The sequence below is a fragment of the Monodelphis domestica genome, chromosome 8 (assembly GCF_027887165.1).
Source record: "Monodelphis domestica isolate mMonDom1 chromosome 8, mMonDom1.pri, whole genome shotgun sequence".
NCBI classification, from domain to species: domain Eukaryota; kingdom Metazoa; phylum Chordata; class Mammalia; order Didelphimorphia; family Didelphidae; genus Monodelphis; species Monodelphis domestica.
The window spans coordinates 250,572,548-250,580,146 of NC_077234.1; the positions used below are offsets into that span (position 1 = coordinate 250,572,548).

Below are 7,599 nucleotides of genomic sequence, written 5' to 3' on the forward strand. Positions count from 1 at the left end.
CCAAAGTGGACTGCCCCCAACTGGCTTTTTGTCAATGTGCCTAGCAATCATTGGTTTTGTTCTCTTTTCCTTTTATCCCCAAATTATTGTGATTTCAAAGTTGGTTATGTTTACAAGATCCATTGGAGAGATTCGTCTTCTGCAGATACCAGGGAGAATGTATAATTGAAAATCTGTTACTCTAAAAAAAGAACTACATTTCCCAGGAGCCCACTGATTCCCTGTCATTATGTACTTTCTGTAGATAGGGGATATTAGGCAGGGACGTGGAGAGTCCCACCTCTTTGGCATGATGACAGCGAGCATGGTGGTGGTAAGGCTGGTGTCTGAACTGGCTGATCAGCCATGGGCATGTGGTCATGGTCTTCTTATTTTGTTACCTTTTTTATTCCTTTATTTCTAATCATCAGTAATAAATCCCCTAAAATATAATATTTTTATTATTAAGATTTAATTTTAACTTTTACAATATAGATAAGTGCATCAGATTATACAAAGTTAAATTAAATACTGGCCTTATAGTCAAGGACCTTTCAGCTCTTCTTATGAACTTACATGGTAATACTTTAAGAATTTAAGACAATATCACTTTCTCATCTTGTGTCCAAATTCTAGGGTTTACATCCCACTATATGGCGGTTATAGTTGATATTTACAGTGTTCATTCTTTGTTGTGGGATTAAATATTGCAAAAAAAAAATGCATTCTCTAATTTAGTCAACTATAGTAATTTATTTGAATTATAATCTCATTTTATAGATGGAGATTGAAGCATTACATTAACTAATATCATTTAGTCAGCTTAAAGTATCATATGCATTTCCTTTTTTATTGTTTTTGCATTTTATTTTGTAGGTGGCGAGCCTTCTCATGTTGTACTAAACTAAAAACAGGGCTGAAAAAAGCCTGAGCCTGCCTTATTCAGGACTTTAATATTTTTTCACAAAGTTGGTTTCTTTTCTCAATTTATTTTTCAATAGCCATTTCTGAAAATGTCTGTATTTAACTGGACTGAAAGAAAATGCGTGATCAAAGGCAGCCATTGATGGCTATTCACATAAAAACCACATCCTGTCTTATGGGTACTTAAATTTGCCCAGGTGTGAAATGGATTATGAAATGGTGATCTGAAGAGATGATGGAGACTGAATAGTAAGTTATACATTTGGCATTACTAGAGGGGGAAAAGGTAGACTACTTGACTCAAGGCTGTCACATATGTTTTGACATCTAGACAACACTTGGTTCCACAAGATAATATTGTCAAACATTTCACTAAACTACAACCACTAATGCTAGAGATGATTGAAAAGAAGTCTGGGGAGAGTTCCAATCCACTGCACAATGTACAACCAAGTTAAATAATCTAACTTGCACATTTCTTCAAGGTTTTCCTCATATATTCTATATGAAAAGGAGGACAAGTAATTTGCTTCAGACAGGAATGTGAACAGGAACTTCAGTGATTATAGTGCTGCCTCCCCCTCTCCCCCATAGTTTTTTTCCTCCTGAAGGCTTATTAAACCTTCTGTACATTTGCATAGAAGAGCATCTTGGAAGCTAAAAAAAATCCAGAGGAGCATATCTACCTATCAGTAGCCTCACCAAATCATTCATCCTAACTCAGATAGGAGTCAGGGTACAGATTCTCTGCAGAGAAGAAAGGAAATATCTTTCAACAATATATCTAGAAGTTGTTCGTGAAGCTGTGTTAAGGAGCCTTTTTGGTGCTAATTTAAGTGGAATTGTGGGAGTGATAAAAAATACAAATCAAAGACTCTGATGGACAGCTCCCAAACACCTAAGAGGGTAGACCAATTCTATAAGAGTAATAACAGTTGACCCTAGCCATGCTTGGAGTTTTGAAGTTACATGAATACATACTTAAAGCTGGAGAAACACATTATTAGCATTTTAAAGTGCCTCTTGACTTAACTTGCCAAAATGAAAAATAGGGTCAAAAAAGCTTCAGGTGATTATTAACACTGGAGTCTTCAAGTAAAGGGGATGACTTCAGGGTGTTTCAGCTAGGGTGGGCCTCAAGCAGTTTTTATCAAGGAGCCCTCCATGCTGTGATGGCTAGTCCTCGTCTTGCTCCTAACCTACTAAGGTGGGGAGCTTCCTCATCAGCATGTTGACTATGTAATAGCAGGTGACCACGGAAACGCTGTTGGAGAGTAGAGGAGGACTATGCGTGTGAGGCATAGCTGAGTTTGACACGTGATAATGGCCTTGTGACTACTGACAGTAAAGAACTGAGATTAAAGTGATGTCTATTCAGCAGACCTATAAAGTGTCTCCTGCTTTAATGGTTTAAGTGTCAAGCTCCCAGTAAGTACAATCAGACTTATGGTTTATCATATCATGATCCAAGTATTTGTCAACGTTTGCTACTGAGTCGTGTGTGTCTTCACCTCTTCTTCTCTAAGGGAGCCAATAAGTTGCTGTCCTGTGCTTTATCTAAATTATTCTGAGTACCATTTTTGGAAGGGAGGCGACCCTTTTAGGCTCAATTATAGACATGAGCCTTGCCTAAAGATCGTTTTTAGAAAATGTTCTCGGAATTCAACTGTGGATTAGAGGCATACTGAGTCAGAAAGACTGAGAATCTAACTTCCCTCCTTTAGCGCACGGCCCCAAGAACTGAATCCAGCCCAAAGGAGTCCGGAGCTGGGAATCCGATATGCGGGGCACCCTTTTCCCATGAGTCAGTGAGCCATTGTATTTCAGTCAGTGAAGACTTATAAATCACTGCGGAATACTCTTTCTGCCTTCTCCTACTGTGTCATCTTAACCTTCGTACCTGTCTCAGCCCGTGACTCTTTCTCTTCTCGGGGGCTCTAATTAACAGAAGTGTCTATCCCAGATTCCCAAGGTGAGAAAACCAACTTCCGTAGTTCAGTTTCTTGACACTGGTGAGAGACAGCCCTCGGGCATGAAAATCAGACGAGGGAATATCTCACCAGTCCTGAAAAGTTCTGGGGGCTCTGCCCACCAATATTCAGGAAAACAGAGAGAGAGGCAGCCGCGGATTCTGAGGCAGAAGAGAAGACAAGTTCTATTAGAGGCTACCCAGAAATATTTCTCCTACCTTATGGTTTCATAAAAGCAGTTTTTTAACTGTGAATTCAAGAATATGCCTATGTAGTGCACTATCCTTCTCCAAAAAGCTGCTTTGAATTTAAATTTAATCTCACGATATCCTCTTTTTTAATGTGTTCAATGTCATATTATGCAATTTATATATATTTGGTAATAAGTACCAAAGTACATAATATAGACATTATAGAAATATATAGAAACCTCACACTTGCTTGAATCATGCATTTCCCCTCCTGGAGTGGCCATTGTCACTAATCTTCCCCTTTCCTTCTGACAATTATTTTAGAAAATTCTTTGACTTATATAAACAACTGTGTCAGGTACGGGCACTGCAGTGAAGTATTTGTGTTCTTTTTCTATTTTCTAAAACCCTTACTTTCTGTCTCAGTAACAACTTTAAAATAGAAAGGCAACAGCTGGCTAAACAGGGTTCAATGACTTGCCCATGGTCACACAGCACGAAGGTGACTGAGGCCAGATTAGGACCCAGGTCCTCCCAACTCTAGGCCAGACACTATGCTACCCAGCTGCCCCATTTGTGTTCTTTTTCACAGGCACTCTACTGAAATGGCATAATAATCCAATGACTCAACATTTTAATTCAATCATACAATAACGTCTTTGATTTTTAAAACATGGATCAGTTTTTTGTTGAGACAGGAAAAGGATTATAAAATTGAATTAAGAATGTGCTAATAGCAATAAAATCTTTGAATTCAGACTTTTTGAACTGGAAATTGAAAGGATGCTCATCAGTTGGGGAATGGCTAAAAAGTTATGGCATATAATTGTGATTATATATACATATATATATATATATACACATACACTGCTCTTTAAGAAATGATGAGCAGATTAATTTTGGAAAAACATGAAAAGACCCACATGAAAATATGAAGAGGGAAATAATCAGAACCAGATTATATACAGCAAGAAAAATATCATTTGAAGAGTGACTTGTAGATGTCCACTTCCAGAGGAAGAATTGAAACATAGTTTTGTGTGTGTGTGTGTGTGTGTGTGGATACCTATCTATTTCTGTCTAATGATGCCTTCTCCAGTGGGAGAGCAGAAGAAGAAAAGAGTTAACTAAGAATTTAATTGTGACAAATAGGGGGCAGCTGGGTAGCTCAGTGGACTGAGAGCCAGGCCTAGGGACAGGAGATCCTAGGTTCACATCTGGCCTCAGACACTTCCCAGCTGTGTGACCCTGGGAAAGTCACTTAATCCCCATGGCCTAGCCCTTACCACTCTTCTGCCTTGGAACCAATACACAGTATTGATTCCAAGATGGAAGGTAAGGGTTAAAAAAAATGTGACAAATAAATTAATTTAATTTAAAAAAGAAGTTTTACTCCCTGTACTCCCAATGGCTTCAGGTTAGGGAATGAAATTTGAAATGTTCTCTTCTCTGCCATTAGCTTAAGATCCCACTGGCTGTGTTCCTCCATTTTTGAGGGGCCCAGTAATTAGTTCCCCAATTCCATTTAGCCACTTAATATTAGATTAGCTTTTATAAAGAGGTATTTACTTTAAAAATAGAGCAAGAACAAATATGCAAACATTTCCCCCAACTCCTTGAACACACTATCTCCCCTCCAGGTGTTGTGTAATTTCTAAGCACAGGAATACAAATAAGAAAATCAAATCTCCAAGCCAAAAAGAAATAGGTTTATTGGGAGAGGGCAGTTCTCACAATAAAGTTGGACTTCTGGTCATGACAAAAAGACCCAGAGCACTGTGAGGGACCTTTCTTTATGGCCCAAAGAATATCACAACTTCTACACCAGTTTAAAAATAATTCAGGTCAATGATAAAAATAAATACTTCTCATTGGTAGAAGTCACTTGATAAAGACTTGAAAGTCACTTGAAAGACAAGGGGGGAGTTGGGGACCCTGAACTGATGATGTATATGTTAAGAGAGGGTGGTGTTGAGTGGTATCAGGCTTTGAAGCTTAATTCAAAACCTTAGACATAGATTAACAAAAGACTTAGTAAATGATCACTTATGATTATCTCAAGACTACTGCTAACACTAAAATCTAATCCTCATATAAGGGGCTAAGGTATTTTTCACTCACCCAGGAGAGTTTACAGTTTAGCTAAATCCCCACGCTGCATTATTCCCACTGAGTTCAAATCCAAAACTATGATATTAACCTCTTTTCAGTTGATGCCCCCGATGGATGCTTGTTACTGCAAGACTGCTGGGTTGGCTTCAACACTTCACTAGACTTTCTCAATTTACCCATTATTCAAGATCCCAGGCCAGATTGATAACTTTCCTCCTCATCCCAAGCATGGAAAAAATGAAGGGCCAAAGACCCAGGCTTGATGGTCAGTGGAATTAAACTTTGTCTATAAATTCATATCAGCACTATTTCTATTCAAAGCTATCCAATATTCCATCCAATGTTCTAATCAAAGTTTTGTCCAAGGTCCCCAAAAGGATCATGGAAACATAATCAACTTAAAAATTGCAATAATTTGTGGATAAAAGGGAAAAAAACTAATGATTACTAGTTGACTAAAAGCCAATTTGGAGGCAGTCCCCTTTGGCACAAGAGTATACATTAAAAAAAAAGGTATTTCAACCCCCCCATAGTTCAATTCATATACCGAAGTTCACTCTGGATCTTCTGGTGCAGCATGTGGTCTCTGCAGGCATCTATCTTCCTGGCGCATTCTGGATCCTGGAAGGTAGCAAGTTCCTTATCCTAAAATTGCTCAAATTTAAATCAAAGTTGAAACAATAACTTGGTCCCCCTAGAGTGAATAATAACAAACCCAGGGATCACTCAAGGATGCATGGGTGAGTTTTGAGGTATATGAATCAATTTGCTAAAGAAAATCAAAAACATGAAAAAATCTGAAAAAAAGAGAAAAATAACTTGTGCATATAATACAAAATGTAAAAGTCTTATGTCTAAAAACTCTAACTAAAGGAAGAGCAAACCTTTAACAAGTCCATGAATCAGGGCACAATTAAAATGATTTAATTTAGCACCGTACAATGGCTCTTTTGTATATTCTCTTTTTCTGGAATCAGACAGAATCATGAAGCAAAGTCCCATAATTTTTAAATCATTTTTATAGTGTAAAGCTTTTGAGTATGCATTAATATTAGAACAAATGTCTTTTAAACTTATATTACTGCAAAATAAAAAAGTTAAAGAAAAAATCTTCTCAATACTGTTCAAATACAAAGAGGAAAGAAAAAGTAAAACTCAAATGCTATATTGCACATGCAAGGAAAAACAAAAATAAAAAAATTTTAAAAATCAAAAATATATAGCTTATAATCAGTGACACAATGTGTCAGTCAATGAGAGGTAGAATATACAAAGGTTCCTCACAAAAAAAAAAAAAACCGAGATCCATTTCCTTTTTAACTTAGCCATGAACCACAGTGTGGGTACATTATGATTTTCAGAATAAAATAGTAATACAGTAGATAATGCATATTCAAAGAAGTACCAAAGTCCTCAAAATTCACAATAGCCCAGTTAATTACAATAGCCAAAAAAAAAAACCCACTATCATATTTCATATAAGTTGCTGTTTGTAATAAAAAAAACTATGAATTGATGGATTTTTGTCACAATTTTTATAGATATAGCAAATCTCTCAACCTTGGCAAATTATTTTTAAACAAAGTAACACTTATTTAAGTCTAGAACATGACCAAGAAATTTAGATTGTTCTGGTTGAAGTAAATTAAACTGAAGAGTTAAATTATTATGCATGCACAGAAGCTCTTTTTGACTTCTTTATGTGAACTTGTTATCTTTAATAAAGCATTCTTTATAATATATATAAATGTAGAAAATATCATCCATTCATAAACCACTAGTTATCTAAAATTATTTCTGAATACCCCTTAAAAATTATTATTGAAATTCTTAGCTCATTAAATTCTCCAAAGATTGTATATAGCTTTTTATGAAGTCCATCCATCATCATCTATGTGACAATTGGGCAAGATGTTCATGGACTTATACAATGATATTTTGTTCTTCAGTAAAGGTAAAGTTACAAATTAAATATCAACATAGGCAAAGCATAGTAGCTTAAAATGATTCAGTATTACAGAAAGATATAGATTAGATTAATACAGATAAATATTTAAAAATTTTAACTTCAAAGCAATCAGTAAATACAATAATATAAACAAATGAGAAGGTACAGGCAGGCAGTGCAGTCAAAATCCTTTTTCCCAATTCCAGTAGACTTGTTCTGTATTTTAGGAGGAGAATAAACTCAAAATAGTTATCAATAAACTTCCAGATCTCTTAAAGTTTCCTTTCCCTCCCCCAGTATTCATCATCCATTTGCACTTCTTTTGTCAAAGCTCTGAAGTTCTTCATAGTGAAGGAGAATTCTGCAATGAACATAGTATGGAGGGATCTCAAATTGGATGTATTGTAGAATTTGGGCTGGCTCAAATGCCAAAAGTGTGTAGGAAAACGAATTTCCCCTCTGAATCTCAGGCTTA

At 36.2% G+C, this 7,599-nt stretch overlaps 1 long non-coding RNA gene across 1 annotated transcript; it reads right to left on the bottom strand.

The window, feature by feature from the left end:
* Positions 1-434: 434 nt before the first annotated feature.
* On the bottom strand, positions 435-6,835 carry LOC130455793 (uncharacterized). The gene is made up of 2 exons (XR_008913915.1): positions 5,724-6,835; positions 435-3,034 (listed from the first exon to the last, which is right to left on the bottom strand). It is a non-coding gene; the product is annotated as an uncharacterized LOC130455793 (long non-coding RNA).
* Positions 6,836-7,599: the final 764 nt, after the last annotated feature.